Source organism: Entelurus aequoreus, linkage group LG20 (assembly GCF_033978785.1).
Source record: "Entelurus aequoreus isolate RoL-2023_Sb linkage group LG20, RoL_Eaeq_v1.1, whole genome shotgun sequence".
NCBI classification, from domain to species: domain Eukaryota; kingdom Metazoa; phylum Chordata; class Actinopteri; order Syngnathiformes; family Syngnathidae; genus Entelurus; species Entelurus aequoreus.
In genome coordinates this window covers 18,189,362-18,204,341 of record NC_084750.1, presented here as the reverse complement: position 1 = coordinate 18,204,341, position 14,980 = coordinate 18,189,362, and positions in this window count along the sequence as shown.

Here is a 14,980-nt window from a genome sequence, read left to right as displayed (position 1 = left end):
GATCTAACATAATAGTGTGAGAGTCCAGTCCATAGTGGATCTAACATAATAGTGTGAGAGTCCAGTCCATAGTGGATCTAGTTAATAGTGTGAGAGTCCAGTCCATAGTGGATCTAACATAATAGTGTGAGAGTCCAGTCCATAGTGGATCTAACATAATAGTGTGAGAGTCCAGTCCATAGTGGATCTAACATAATAGTGTGAGAGTCCAGTCCATAGTGGATCTAACATAATAGTGTGAGAGTCTAGTCCATAGTGGATCTAACATAATAGTGAGAGTCCAGTCCATAGTGGATCTAACATAATAGTGTGAGAGTCCAGTCCATAGTGGATCTAACATAATAGTGTGAGAGTCCAGTCCATAGTGGATCTAATATAATAGGGTGAGAGTCCAGTCCATAGTGGATCTAACATGATAGTGAGAGTCCAGTCCATAGTGGATCTAACATAATAGTGTGAGAGTCCAGTCCATAGTGGATCTAACATGATAGTGAGAGTCCAGTCCATAGTGGATCTAACATAATAGTGTGAGAGTCTAGTCCATAGTGGATCTAACATAATAGTGTGAGAGTCCAGTCCATAGTGGATCTAACATAATAGTGTGAGAGTCCAGTCCATAGTGGATCTAACATAATAGTGTGAGAGTCCAGTCCATAGTGGATCTAACATGATAGTGAGAGTCCAGTCCATAGTGGATCTAACATAATAGTGTGAGAGTCCAGTCCATAGTGGATCTAACATAATAGTGTGAGAGTCCAGTCCATAGTGGATCTAACATAATAGTGTGAGAGTCCAGTCCATAGTGGATCTAACATAATAGTGGGAGTCCAGTCCATAGTGGATCTAACATAATAGTGTGAGAGTCCAGTCCATAGTGGATCTAACATAATAGTGAGAGTCCAGTCCATAGTGGATCTAACATAATAGTGTGAGAGTCCAGTCCATAGTGGATTTAACATAATAGTGTGAGAGTCCAGTCCATAGTGGATCTAACATAATAGTGTGAGAGTCCAGTCCATAGTGGTTCTAACATAATAGTGGGAGTGCAGTCCATAGTGGCTCTAACATAATAGTGAGAGAGTCCAGTCCATAGTGGATCTAACATAATAGTGTGAGAGTCCAGTCCATAGTGGATCTAACATAATAGTGTGAGAGTCCAGTCCATAGTGGATCTAACATAATAGTGTGAGAGTCCAGTCCATAGTGGATCTAACATAATAGTGTGAGAGTCCAGTCCATAGTGGATCTAACATAATAGTGGGAGTCCAGTCCATAGTGGCTCTAACATAATAGTGAGAGAGTCCAGTCCATAGTGGATCTAACATAATAGTGTGAGAGTCCAGTCCATAGTGGATCTAACATAATAGTGTGAGAGTCCAGTCCATAGTGGATCTAACATAATAGTGTGAGAGTCCAGTCCATAGTGGATCTAGTTAATAGTGTGAGAGTCCAGTCCATAGTGGTTCTAACATAATAGTGGGAGTCCAGTCCATAGTGGCTCTAACATAATAGTGAGAGAGTCCAGTCCATAGTGGATCTAACATAATAGTGTGAGAGTCCAGTCCATAGTGGAGCTAACATAATAGTGTGAGAGTCCAGTCCATAGTGGATCTAACATAATAGTGTGAGAGTCCAGTCCATAGTGGATCTAACATAATAGTGTGAGAGTCCAGTCCATAGTGGATCTAACATGATAGTGAGAGTCCAGTCCATAGTGGATCTAGCATAATATTGTTAGAGTCCAGTCCATAGTGGATCTAACATAATAGTGTGAGAGTCCAGTCCATAGTGGATCTAACATAATAGTGAGAGTCCAGTCCATAGTGGCTCTAACATAATAGTGAGAGTCCAGTCCATAGTGGCTCTAACATAATAGTGGGAGTCCAGTCCATAGTGGATCTAACATAATAGTGGGAGTCCAGTCCATAGTGGATCTAACATAATAGTGTGAGAGTCCAGTCCATAGTGGATCTAACATAATAGTGGGAGTCCAGTCCATAGTGGATCTAACATAATAGTGGGAGTCCAGTCCATAGTGGATCTAACATAATAGTGGGAGTCCAGTCCATAGTGGATCTAACATAATAGTGGGAGTCCAGTCCATAGTGGATCTAACATAATAGTGTGAGAGTCCAGTCCATAGTGGATCTAACATAATAGTGGGAGTCCAGTCCATAGTGGATCTAACATAATAGTGGGAGTCCAGTCCATAGTGGATCTAACATAATAGTGGGAGTCCAGTCCATAGTGGCTCTAACATAATAGTGGGAGTCCAGTCCATAGTGGCTCTAACATAATAGTGGGAGTCCAGTCCATAGTGGCTCTAACATACTAGTGGGAGTCCAGTCCATAGTGGATCTAACATAATAGGGGGAGTCCGGTCCATAGTGGCTCAAACATAATAGTGGGAGTCCAGTCCATAGTGGCTCTAACATAATAGTGGGAGTCCAGTCCATAGTGGCTCTAACATAATAGTGGGAGTCCAGTCCATAGTGGCTCTAACATAATAGTGGGAGTCCAGTCCATAGTGGATCTAACATAATAGTGGGAGTCCAGTCCATAGTGGATCTAACATAATAGTGAGAGTCCAGTCCATAGTGGATCTAACATAATAGTGAGAGTCCAGTCCATAGTGGATCTAACATAATAGTGGGAGTCCAGTCCATAGTGGATCTAACATAATAGTGAGAGTCCAGTCCATAGTGGCTCTAACATAATAGTGGGAGTCCAGTCCATAGTGGATCTAACATAATAGTGAGAGTCCAGTCCATAGTGGATCTAACATAATAGTGGGAGTCCAGTCCATAGTGGATCTAACATAATAGTGGGAGTCCAGTCCATAGTGGATCTAACATAATAGTGGGAGTCCAGTCCATAGTGGATCTAACATAATAGTGGGAGTCCAGTCCATAGTGGATCTAACATAATAGTGTGAGAGTCCAGTCCATAGTGGATCTAACATAATAGTGTGAGAGTCCAGTCCATAGTGGATCTAGTTAATAGTGTGAGAGTCCAGTCCATGGTGGATCTAACATAATAGTGTGAGAGTCCAGTCCATAGTGGATCTAACATAATAGTGGGAGTCCAGTCCATAGTGGATCTAACATAATAGTGTGAGAGTCCAGTCCATAGTGGATCTAACATAATAGTGGGAGTCCAGTCCATAGTGGATCTAACATAATAGTGTGAGAGTCCAGTCCATAGTGGATCTAACATAATAGTGGGAGTCCAGTCCATAGTGGGGCCAGCAGGAGATCATCTTGAGTGGAGACAGGTCAGCAGCGCAGAGACGTCCCCAACTGATGCACAGATGAGTGGTCCACCCTGGGTTCCGACTTTGGACAGCACTTCATCTGAATAACGGCAGATCAACTGGTCTAAAAAGGGGAGTCTATTTAAAGGCTAGAGTATACAAATGAGTTTTAAGATGGGACTTAAAGGCCCTTAATCGCAGGGCTGCACCGACCACAATAACATCACTGGTCTGAACCCACATCCGGGCAAGGAAAAACTCAAAACCCCAAATGGGAAAATCAACCACTGTTGATTGGTTCAGAAACCACTGACTTCATTGATCACTATCTTGATGATTATTGAAATCCAAGGTGATGGTGTGTACATTTTGTCAAGGCTAAAAATGTACACATATTTTCCTGTTAGGGTTGTATGGTATACCGGTACTAGTATAGTATCGCGGTACTCATGAATCAAAAAGGGTACTATACTCTGTTTGACACGTACCGGTTGCTGGTTTTACGAGCAGAGGAGCATGTTCGGCAGCGCACAATCACAGAGTACTTACAGAAAAGGGAGAATGGACGCATTTTGGCTTAAAAACTGACGATAAAGGTGAAGTTATAACACTGAAACACCCTCAGGAAGAGGTGCTTTAAGACATGGCCAGCTAGCTAGTGTCAGAATAATTGTATCTAAGTTATCACAAAACTTTGTGTTTCAATGAGTTCCCGGCGAGCAGACAAAAGTTGTCTTTAATCCTACAAAGCAGGAGGCTTGTAAAACTCCACTGTGTAGGATGGGAAGCAACATGAAGTTGTTCTGTTTCTTTCGTGTATTGTAATCAACAGAAAGATATTGTCTTAACCCAAGAACTACACAGCGAAGAGGAAGCAGGACCTGACTCCCCTCAAGGCGACCTTTTGTTTGAACTGTTTTATGACCTTTTCTGTGAACTGTTTACAAACTTTTCTTTGAACTGTTCTGCAACCAAAGGCGATGGCTGTTTACGACCCCCCGTCCCTTAGAAACAGCTGTTGCCATGTAATCAGGGAAAGTCCAAATAAAAGAGAAGGCGTACAATCTTTCGCCAGAGCGTGATGGAGACTGTACAAGAGTACAGCCCAGACGCGCTCTCCTCAATTGAGCCAAATTTAATTCTGTCTCTGTTTAATTCCTTGCTTCTTGTCTCGTTTAATAGATGTCATCAGTGTTTGAACCTGACAGCTAGCAGCGAACATCCATCCGCAGTCTGCAGTGTTTTGGCTACTTCTAAATCACTAATCCTCGCCTCCATGGCGACAAATAAAGTACGTTTCTTACAAGTACCATTATCACTGGAGGACGAGGAATAGCTAAACATGCTTCACTACACACCGTAGGAGGATACAATAGCTCTTGGCATTCTCTCCATTAACTTCAAGCACACCTGTGAAGTGAAAACCATTTCAGGTGACTACCTCTTGAAGCTCATGGAGAGAATGCCAAGAGTGTGGAAAGCAGTAATCAGAGCCAAGGGTGTGCTATTTTGAAGAAACTAGAATATAAAACATGTTTTCAGTTATTTCACCTTTTTTTTTTTTGTTAAGTACATAACTCCACATGTGTTCATTCATAGTTTTGATGTGACAATCTACAATGTAAATAGTCATGAAAATAAAGAACACACATTGTATGAGAAGGTGTGTCCTATATATATATATATATATATATATATATATATATATATATATATATATATATATATATATATATATATATATATATATATATATACACTACCGTTCAAAAGTTTGGGGTCACATTGAAATGTCCTTATTTTTGAAGGAAAAGCACTGTACTTTTCAATGAAGATAACTTTAAACTAGTCTTAACTTTAAAGAAATACACTCTATACATTGCTAATGTGGTAAATGACTATTCTAGCTGCAAATGTCTGGTTTTTGGTGCAATATCTACATAGGTGTATAGAGGCCCATTTCCAGCAACTATCACTCCAGTGTTCTAATGGTACAATGTGTTTGCTCATTGGCTCAGAAGGCTAATTGATGATTAGAAAACCCTTGTGCAATCATGTTCACACATCTGAAAAGAGTTTAGCTCGTTACAGAAGCTACAAAACTGACCTTCCTTTGAGCAGATTGAGTTTCTGGAGCATCACATTTGTGGGGTCAATTAAACGCTCAAAATGGCCAGAAAAAGAGAACTTTCATCTGAAACTCGACAGTCTATTCTTGTTCTTAGAAATGAAGGCTATTCCACAAAATTGTTTGGGTGACCCCAAACTTTTGAACGGTAGTGTATATATATATATATTAGAGATGTCCGATAATATCGGTCTGCCGATATTATCGGCCGATAAATGCGTTAAAATGTAATATCGGAAATGATCGGTATCGGTTTTTTTATTATCAGTATCGGTTTTTGGGGTTTTTTTTTTTGTTTTTTTGTTTTTTTTAATTAAATCCACATAAAAAACACAAGATTCACTTACAATTAGTGCACCAACCCCAAAAAACTCCCTCCCCCATTCACACTCATTCACACTCATTCACACAAAAGGGTTGTTTCTTTCTGTTATTAATATTCTGGTTCCTACATTATATATCAATATTTATCAATACAGTCTGCAAGGGATACAGTCCGTAAGCACACATGATTGTGCGTGCTGCTGGTCCACTAATAGTACTAACCTTTAACAGTTAATGTTACTCATTTTCATTAATTACTAGTTTCTATGTAACTGTTTTTATATTGTTTTACTTTCTTTTTTATTCAAGAAAATGTTTTGAATTTATTTATCTTATTTTATTTGATTCATTTTTTTAAAAAGTACCTTATCTTCACTATACCTGGTTGTCCAAATTAGGCATAATAATGTGTTAATTCCACGACTGTATATATCGGTCGATATCGGTATCGGTTGATATCGGTATCAGTAATTAAAGAGTTGGACAACATCGGCATATCGGATATCGGCAAAAAGCCATTATCGGACATCCCTAATATATATATATATATATATATATATATATATATATATATATATATATATATATATATATATATATATATATATATATATATATATATATATATATATATATATACATATAAAAATATATAATACTTTGTGTCAGCATACTGTTTTGTACTTGGTTTTTTGTACTCAAATTTCCCACATTTTGGGTCATTCTGTGCTATTTGGGTTAATTGAGTAAACAATCGATGATGAATTAATTTGATTAATCGCGTTAAATTTGACCGCCCGAATACAAACACAGAGCCATGTTGACATTTTAAAAGTGTTTGTTTTATTTCATAATCAGTCCACAACTGTGACTGAACCCCCTTCAGTCAAGTCAAGTCCACTTTATCTATATAGCACGTTTACAACAACTTTTAAATTGAACCAAAGTGCTTTACAGGTTAAAAAAGCATAGAGCAAAAAAAACCAAAACAAAACCAAAAACAAACAAACAACATAAACAATGAATGAGCTACAGTAAACAAGCTTAACCTTCAGCCCGTTAATGTACGCATGATTGCTGTAATTTGTCCTGCATGAGTCAGCTTCCACGCATTTAAAGCAGACAAATCAACTAATGTGACACTGTGAACACAAACCTCTATAGTCCAAACAAAGATAACGACTGGTTATTTATGTGCAAGGAGCATGCTGTGCAGTGACGCCAAAGGTTGTCAGCGAGTCACATCAACACATCCGCCTGGACTTCACATGCACTCATGTGCTTTACACTTTGCCCTCATTTCAATTGCATGCAAATCTGTGGCGTCAAAGTGGTATGTCCGGACCCGCCATTGGGGTGTAGGGAGCAAGACGACTTATTCAATGTAAAGAAACAGAGAACCGGGGGCAGACTTAATATTGAGCAAACACAGGCCTGTGTCCACAAACCATCATATAAACCAGTGGTCCCCAACCACCGGGCCGCGGCCCGGTACCGGTCCGTAGACCGATTGGTACCGGGCCGCGGCCGCACAAGAAATTTAATTTTTTTTTTTTTTTTAATTTTTTGTATTAAATCAAGATAAAAAACACAATATATACATTATATATGTCCGTGGGACAAATTTTCAAGCGTTGACCGGTCCCCAGCTACAAAAAGGTTGGGGACCACTGATATAAACCATCTCTCATTCAGACACGGCTACCGTCAAGAGCTCTCTTTTTCCTACCAGTCACACAGTTACCACCTTAACAATAATAACGCTACATGTCACATTTGGTCCAAATGCGCAAACACAATAATGTCGAAAAAACGGCTTACAACAGTGATTTTCCAGCCTAAGATCCCTGGTCTCAGCCAAAAACCAAAGCAAGATTGTCAAATATGTTTATATATATATATATATATATATATATATATATATATATATATATATATATATATATATATATATATATATATATATATATATATATATATATATATATATATATATATATATATATATATATATACATATATATATATATATATATATATATATATATATATATATATATATATATATATATATATATATATACAGCTAGTATATCCATCCATCCATTTTCTACCACTTGTCCCTTTTTTGGGGTCGCGGGGGGTGCTGTTGCCTAGCTCAGCTGCATTTAGGGCGGAAGGCGGGGTGCACCCTGGACAAGTCACCTCCTCATCGCGGGGCAATGTAATACAACAGTAATATGTAATATGCAATGTAATATAACAGTAACATGTAATAAAACAGTAATATGTCATATAACAGTAATATGTCATGTAATAAAACAGTAATATGTAATGTAACAGTAATATGTAATGTAACAGTAATATGTAATAAAACAGTAATATGTAATGTAATAAAACAGTAAGATGTAATTAAATAGTAATATGTAATGTAATAAAACAGTAATATGAAATGTAACAGTAATATGTAATATAACAATAATATGTCATGTAATAAAACAGTAATATGTAATAAAACAGTAATATGTATTGTATTAAAATAGTAATATGTAATAAAACAGTAATATGTAATATGCAATGTAATATAACAGTAACATGTAATAAAACAGTAATATGTCATAAAACAGTAATATGTCATGTAATAAAACAGTAATATGTAATGTAACAGTAATATGTAATAAAACAGTAATATGTAATGTAATAAAACAGTAATATGTAATAAAATAGTAATATGTAATGTAATAAAACAGTAATATGTAATGTAACAGTAATATGTAATATAACAGTAATATGTCATGTAATAAAACAGTAATATGTAATAAAACAGTAATATGTATTGTATTAAAATAGTAATATGTAATAAAACAGTAATATGTAATATGCAATGTAATATAACAGTAACATGTAATAAAACAGTAATATGTCATAAAACAGTAATATGTCATGTAATAAAACAGTAATATGTAATGTAACAGTAATATGTAATAAAACAGTAATATGTAATGTAATAAAACAGTAACATGTAATTAAATAGTAATATGTCATGTAATAAAACAGTAATATGTAATGTAACAGTAATATGTAATATAACAGTAATATGTCATGTAATAAAACAGTAATATGTAATAAAACAGTAATATGTATTGTATTAAAATAGCAATATGTAATAAAACAGTAATATGTAATATGCAATGTAATATAACAGTAACATGTAATAAAACAGTAATATGTCATAAAACAGTAATATGTCACGTAATAAAACAGTAATATGTAATGTAACAGTAATATGTAATAAAACAGTAATATGTAATGTAATAAAACAGTAATATGTAATTAAATAGTAGTATGTCATGTAATAAAACAGTAATATGTAATGTAACAGTAATATGTAATATAACAGTAATATGTCATGTAATAAAACAGTAATATGTATTGTATTAAAATAGTAATATGTAATAAAACAGTAATATGTAATATGCAATGTAATATAACAGTAACATGTAATAAAACAGTAATATGTCATAAAACAGTAATATGTCATGTAATAAAACAGTAATATGTAATGTAACAGTAATATGTAATAAAACAGTAATATGTAATGTAATAAAACAGTAACATGTAATTAAATAGTAATATGTCATGTAATAAAACAGTAATATGTAATGTAACAGTAATATGTAATATAACAGTAATATGTCATGTAATAAAACATTAATATGTAATAAAACAGTAATATGTATTGTATTAAAATAGTAATATGTAATAAAACAGTAATATGTAATATGCAATGTAATATAACAGTAACATGTAATAAAACAATAATGTCATAAAACAGTAATATGTCATGTAATAAAACAGTAATATGTAATGTAACAGTAATTTGTAATAAAACAGTAATATGTAATGTAATAAAACAGTAATATGTAATAAAATAGTAATATGTAATGTAATAAAACAGTAATATGTAATGTAACAGTAATATGTAATATAACAGTAATATGTCATGTAATAAAACAGTAATATGTATTGTATTAAAATAGTAATATGTAATAAAACAGTAATATGTAATATGCAATGTAATATAACAGTAACATTTAATAAAACAGTAATATGTCATAAAACAGTAATATGTCATGTAATAAAACAGTAATATGTAATGTAACAGTAATATGTAATAAAACAGTAATATGTAATGTAATAAAACAGTAACATGTAATTAAATAGTAATATGTCATGTAATAAAACAGTAATATGTAATGTAACAGTAATATGTAATATAACAGTAATATGTCATGTAATAAAACAGTAATATGTAATAAAACAGTAATATGTATTGTATTAAAATAGTAATATGTAATAAAACAGTAATATGTAATATGCAATGTAATACAACAGTAACATGTAATAAAACAGTAATATGGCATAAAACAGTAATATGTCACGTAATAAAACAGTAATATGTAATGTAACAGTAATATGTAATAAAACAGTAATATGTAATGTAATAAAACAGTAAAATGTAATTAAATAGTAATATGTCATGTAATAAAACAGTAATATGTAATGTAACAGTAATATGTAATATAACAGTAATATGTCGTGTAATAAAACATTAATATGTAATAAAACAGTAATATGTATTGTATTAAAATAGTAATATGTAATAAAACAGTAATATGTAATATGCAATGTAATAAAACAGTAACATGTAATAAAACAGTAATATGTCATAAAACAGTAATATGTCATGTAATAAAACAGTAATATGTAATGTAACAGTAATATGTAATAAAACAGTAATATGTAATGTAATAAAACAGTAATATGTAATTAAATAGTAATATGTCATGTAATAAAACAGTAATATGTAATGTAACAGTAATATGTAATATAACAGTAATATGTCATGTAATAAAACAGTAATATGTAATAAAACAGTAATATGTATTGTATTAAAATAGTAATATGTAATAAAACAGTAATATGTAATATGCAATGTAATATAACAGTAACATGTAATAAAACAGTAATATGTCATAAAACAGTAATATGTCATGTAATAAAACAGTAATATGTAATGTAACAGTAATATGTAATAAAACAGTAATATGTAATGTAATAAAACAGTAACATGTAATTAAATAGTAATATGTCATGTAATAAAACAGTAATATGTAATGTAACAGTAATATGTAATATAACAGTAATATGTCATGTAATAAAACATTAATATGTAATAAAACAGTAATATGTAATAAAACAGTAATATGCAATGTATTAAAACAGTAATATGTAATAAAACAGTAATATGTAATAAAACAGTAATATGTAATGTAATAAACAATAATATGTAATATAAAGACATGCACCTGGGGATAGGCTGATTGGCAACACTAAATTGGCCCTAGTGTGTGAATGTGAGTGTGAATGTTGTCTGTCTATCTGTGTTGGCCCTGCGATGAGGTGGCGACTTGTCCAGGGTGTACCCCGCCTTCCGCCCGATTGTAGCTGAGATAGGCTCCAGCGCCCCCCGCGACCCCGAAGGGAATAAGCGGTAGAAAATGGATGGATGGATGGATGTAATATAACAGTAATATGTAATGTGATCAAATATATATATATATATATATATATATATATATATATATATATATATATATATATATATATATATATATATATATATATATATATATATATATATATATATATATATATATATATATATATATATATATATATATATATATATATATATGTGCATATATATATATACACGTATGTATATATTTGTGTATATATATATATATATGTGTATATATGTATATATATGTGTATATATATATATATACAGTATATATATATACATATACACATATACACATATATACTTATACAGATATATACATATACATATACACATACAGTGTAATGAAATCCCTTTTAAAAAATGGTCGCATGCGACTAATTTACCAGTTGATCAAGTCATGGAAAGTGACGCCAGAGCCGACGGTTCTTTTTGCAATAACCAAGCGTCGCTCAATTGAAGTTCTATTATCTTTCATTTCACCTCCAGCATAAAAAAAAAGTGTCTGAAATAGCAACAGCTCTGTTTCATTCAAGTGTTTGTTGTTTTAGCGATGGATTAAAGACACCGGAAGCACACTCGCTGGTCATTGATGGGAAGAGGTTACTCTGAGGTAAGAGTTTATCAGCAGGGCAGGAAATTGTGCGTCAAGGACTTTTGATTCAGCTGCGGTACTTACTCAATCAGTGTGTAAATAACACAAACTTTAGAGCTTATAATGGAGGAAGATTACCGACCACAGAACAGGAAGTGTTGCACAAAATACACCCGATAGACAAAAATAACCTAAGAAATACTTTTGTCCCTATGGTGTGCAGTAAAAACTGGATATCGACGTCATATCCCACAATCACAACTGGAGGCATCTTCGGTAGCAATGAACTCATTGTTGTGTGCAAGGCATGCTAAACATTTGAATAAGCTCCCACACCTCCCGAAGGAGGTCAACTGCAATTCTCCGGGATCTACTCTGGCTGCCCATTCTGCCTCATTTGGACGTGACCTGGTCCGTAAACACCCGCCAGTTGTGCATGTTGTTCGCAATAACGTTCTAAAGGAGGGTTTTAAAACTAATATACGGCCTCGGGTGGTGTCTGGAATGTTAATAAAAAGGATATATTCTACAGACAGAATGCAACAGGAATGAACACTTTATCCCACGCTTACATCTCATTGTGCCACAGGAGAATGTTTTCGCGGTACCAGTGGAGTGGATTAATTATACGCTTAATTGTGTTTCATTGCGTCCATTAAAGCAGTGTTTTTCAACCTTTTTTGAGCCAAGGCACATTTTTTGCGTTGAAAAAAATGCGGAGGCACACCACCAGCAGAAATCATTAAAAAACAAAACTCAGTTGACAGTAAAAAGTCGTTGTCGCAATTGTTGGATATGACTTTAAGCCATAACCAAGCATGCATCAATATAGCTCTTGTCTCAAAGTAGGTGTACTGTCACCACCTGTCACATCATGCCCTGACTTGTTTGGATTTTTTTGCGGTTTTCCTGTGTGTAGTGTTTTAGTTATTGCCTTGCGCTCCTATTTTGGTGGCTTTTTCTCTTTTTTTAGTAATTTCCTGTAGCAGTTTCATGTCTTCCTTTGAGCGATATTTCCCGTATCTACTTTGTTTTTATCCTTCTTTGTGGAGACATTGTCGATTGTCATGTCATGTTCGGATTGTACATTGTGGACGCCGTCTTTGCTCCACAGTAAGTCTTTGCTGTCGTCCAGCATTCTGTTTTTGTTTACTTTGTAGCCAGTTCAGTTTTAGTTTCGTTCTGCGTAGCCTTCCCTAAGCTTCAATGCCTTTTCTTAGGGGCGCTCACCTTTTGTTTACTTTTTGTTTAAGCATTAGACACCTTTTTACCTGCACGCTGCCTCCCGCTGTTTCCGACATCTACAAAGCAATTAGCTACCGGCTGCCACCTACTGATATGGAAGAGTATTACACGGTTACTCTGCCGAGCTCTAGACAGCACAGACACTCAACAACAACACATATTTTGCAGACTATAATTACTGGTTTGCAAAAAATATTTTTTACCCCAAATAGGTGAAATTAGATCATCTCCCACAGCACACCAGACTGTATCTCAGTGGTTGAAAAACACTGCATTAAACCATATCTAATTGTATTTACAATCCGTAAAAGTATGCAAAAAATATCGTCTTAACGTCACAGAATGCCACAAACTCAGTCTCATTTTGAATATTCCGCTCCGAATATCTTCGGCAATTTCCGTAGATTCTCCGTCACGGTCGTAGCGCTTCTGCACTCTGACCATATTGTCAGATCCGTCATACTGGAAATATGCAAAAATTGGACGTAGATGTTCTCCTTATCACTCATTAGAGTGATGTATCAGATATATCAGATTGTAGGTGGGTTTATTTTGTACCCCTTTGTACCTATGTCGATCGAAAGGGGGTGCGATGTTCATATGTTGTCAATATTCAGTGTTTTATCGTTCATAGAAAAATGTTAAATTCCATTACGTTCTTTAAGGCGGTCTGTCATAACGTTTTTAGCATTCAATCAGACATCATTGTGAGGTTTTGTATTAGTGTTCCTAAAAATAGATGTACCGGCCCCCAGACACATTTTTTTCTCTAAATGTGGCCCCCGAGTCAAAATAATTGCCCAGGCCTGGGTTAGAGTGATATATCAGATATATCAGATTGTAGGCGGGTTTATTTTGTACCCTTTGCATTCATATTTCACTGTTTGTTTCATTTTTGTTGCGTTTCACTTGGTTGTAAAATATGTCGATTGAAAGGGGGTGTGACGTTCATATGTTGTCAATATTCAGTGATTTATCATTCATAGAAAAATTTAAAATTCTATTACCTTTTTTAAGACGGTCTGTCATAACATTTTTAGCATTCAATCAGGCATTATTGTGAGGTTTTGTATTAGTGTTCCTAAAAATAGATATACCGGCCCCCAGACACATTTTTTTCTCTAAATGTGGCCCCCCAGTCAAAATAATTGCCCAGCCCTGGGTTAGAGTGATATGTCAGATATATCAGATTGTAGGTGGGTTTATTTTGTACCCTTTGCGTTCATATTTCACTGTTTGTTGCATTTTTGTTGCTTTTCACTTGATTGTAAAATATGTCGATATAAAGGGGGTGCGACGTTCAGATTTTGTCAATATTCAGTGTTTTATCGTTCATAGAAACATTTTAAATTCTATTACGTTTTTTAAGGCGGTCTGTCATAACCTTTTTAGCATTCAATCAGACATTATTGTGAGGTTTTGTATTAGTGTTCCTAAAAATAGATATACCGGCCCCCAGACACATTTTTTTCTCTAAATGTGGCCCCCGAGTCAAAACAATTGCCCAGCCCTGGGTTAGACTCATATATCAGATTGTAGGTGGGTTTATTTTGTACCCTTTGCGTTCATATTTCACTGTTTGTTGCATTTTTGTTGCGTTTCACTTGATTGTAAAATATGTCGATCGAAAGGGGGTGTGACGTTCATATTTTGTCAATATTCAGTGTTTTATCGTTCATAGAAAAATTAAAAATTCCATTATGTTTTTTAAGGCGGTCTGTCATAACCTTTTTAGCATTCAATCAGACATTATTGTGAGGTTTTGTGATAGTGTTCCTAAAAATAGATATACCGGCCCCCAGACACATTTTGTTCTGTAAATGTGGCCCCCGAGTCAAAATAATTGCC